Source organism: Chelon labrosus, assembly GCF_963514085.1.
Source record: "Chelon labrosus genome assembly, chromosome: 18".
NCBI lineage: Eukaryota > Metazoa > Chordata > Actinopteri > Mugiliformes > Mugilidae > Chelon > Chelon labrosus.
In genome coordinates this window covers 3,783,244-3,786,229 of record NC_140351.1, presented here as the reverse complement: position 1 = coordinate 3,786,229, position 2,986 = coordinate 3,783,244, and positions in this window count along the sequence as shown.

Genomic DNA, 2,986 nt, shown 5'->3' with positions numbered 1-2,986 from the left:
ATACACAGAGACAGAGTGGATAAAAAAATGATCCTGCTGTGTGCAGAGCTGAACTAAAGAGTAGAGCACATGTCATATGAACAGAGCAGTCACATGGTAGCTTAAGATGTGAGAAACTATTGATAACGGATCCCTCTTTGGGTGCGACTTCCATTTTCTTAACTATTTTCAAGCACTCATTCCAGTTCCTGAGACAGCAAAGCAACCAGAGACTGTAATATCTCCACCACCGTATACTGGTATGAGGATCTTCTCTTGAAAAGCTGTCTTTGGTCTGTACTAAAGAAATCACTCCATCGTCTGTGCGCTCATTGGAAAAACTGCAGTTTTATTTTAATGTTCTTTTTGGGTAACAAAGACATTTCTCTTTCTGAACCAAACGTGCTCTTTAACCTATTGTATGCACGAGTTTCCAACATCTTGTGTCAGAGCAGGGGACGTGCATGCAAAACTTCTGTAAGTAGTTATTTCTGCTGAAGGGGACAAACATATCTTTACTTCCGCAGAAGAATATCTATTGATATTTTTGTTGAATGGCTGCTTCAAAAAAGGATCACATGCTGAACTCATTGTTCACAAACACCAGTAATGTGGTGAGCCATGGTGGGAAAGAGACGCATTTACAATAAAACAGGACAACACATGCTTTTAATTTGGGTTTGGCAGAACGTTTTCACCTGATGCTACATGTTTAATTTATCAGTTAGTCATCAGGTGCACTTAAACCCTTTATCTATTGATTTGTATGGCTTCAATAAAACGTTCAACTGTATATTCCAATGACTGTAGAGACTATGACAAATAATTTGGAAGCTGAAATGCTTTTCTTCCTAGGTGTCTTTTACACTGGTGTCATAGATTTCTGCAGCACGGGGAGAAAAAACAACCTACCATGCCAAGGCGTGGCTCCTGGAAATTTTGGGAGGTAGGACAGACAGGAGGCCAGGTGAGTCAGGAGCAGCAGCTGACAGGTTCTGTCCCGGCCGACTGGGTGAATGGCTGGAGGCTAACAGGCCTGCTGGTCCCTGGCCTGGTAGCCTCTGTGGGGTAGCAAACTGTGAAACAGTAGCACCTAAATGCTTAGAAACTAGATTAGCCAGGAGGCAAATATTATGCTAGCTAGCCAACTAAGGTGACTGATTCAGCAGGCCAGAGACTAGCAAACTCAGGAACCTGGATCATGACTGCTGGAGGAGAGCCTCATGGCTAGCAGGCCCCATGCTAGACTTAGCTTGAAGCTTACTGGATGACTACAAGGAGGCTTGCAAGGTACTGGTGAGATTAGCAGCTTTGGTCTTTTGACACAAGCCAGTACTTGAAATAATTAGCCAAAACATGTGTCAGGAACTACTACACCAGCCTTAACTTGAAGCACATACAGGAAGGACAGATGCAGACCTCTGGGTTCTGTTATTAAATCAGCAGACATGGTACAAATTGCAGTCAAGTGGAACACCAGAAACAAGATAATACCATCTTTCATGAAGATGACGATCAAATATAAACATCTGCAGCTACTTCCTGCATCTTTTGACTGCAGTGGATCGACGTCTGTTGGGGGAACCATTATTGTGACGATGTAGGATCCCTCTTTTGTCCCCTGTCTCTAATATTAGTCACAAACAAAAAACAAAGAGCTGCTTAAGGACAATGTCACATTAACTAACAGAGACTACTGTGGCATGCCCATTTGCACATTGTTTGCTAACTAGCAAACATTTTTTACACTGCTGGCTGTCCTCTCCCTGAAAGACAGGCCATTAGTAGGGCATTAGCTGTTGTGGATGTCTTTGCTGGGAAGAATCCCTCATTAAAGTAGCACCGGGAAAGCATGAGCAGGAGGAAAACTGGTTTTGTTTCAGCCAGATCACATGTCGGCTGATTTAAAACCAGAATAAGTGCACTGGCACGGCCTTTGTTGCACCTTTCCTCTCAGTACGGCACACCCCGAGTTTTCCAACTGGAAAATAATCTGCATTTTGGTACTGAACTCTCTCTGGTGTTCATATTTTCCAGAGAATGAATGAATAAGATAAGAGAGTCACGGTCACGATGGAGAGGACAACAAACACATGGACAGCTCTAACCACAGCAGCAGCAGCATATATGTATGAATATATAGGAAGATGGAGTCTGTAGGAAGAGCTCTCTGCAGAACAGACACAGTCCCATGATCTGAGGCCGTCGACAAGATTTTCACGGGCCTCTTGTGCTTTTTAATGAGCCGTGACATTACGAAGAATACGAAACATCCACTCTACACACTGAAGCTCGTGACTGTGTCTTTTAACTCTCTGGTTTAAAGGGTGCAATAATCACCCGACTGGATGCTGAAGACTGAAGAAGAACAAAGAGAAATCTCAGAGCACTGTGCACAGGTACGTTTGAATCTTATTTTAGTGTATGTGGCATCGTTGTGCATGAACAACGTGCACGTAAAATTGCTCATGCCGTGTGTAGAAGTGATAACTGAATCTGTTTTCATTACTGCTAGCCCAGAGCCTGGAGGTTTCAGGCTCACAGCTACACAAATTTATTTTTCAGTTGCTTTGGTTGTCCACACTTGTTCCGTTATTGGAAGCACTGTAAAACCGACAAGCATCCTAATCTGAGAGACAGAGATTTAGTAAATAATCATTCAGAATATGTTCGCTGCACGGTGTTAGTGTATTGCGTGTGAAACCTGCAGCCTAAATTGAAATGAAGTAATGATTGATATTGATTTACACCTCAGGCTTCAGACTTCCCTTTTTGTTGTCCAGTAGCACAAATAACAGTAAACACTCTGAGTAGTGTCTGATGTCAGTAATTCAATTTGACTGCTGTTGTGTTCTTTAGTATAAACAGGAAAGGTCAAGATGATGGCTGAGGAATGAGGCAAAATAGAGAGTATACAAACAATGCAGCAACATGCACTCGGCGAGCACTTTAGTAGGAAACTGGGCCGGGTCGATTTCTGCTTGTGACTTGGTGCATCGTCGTGCTG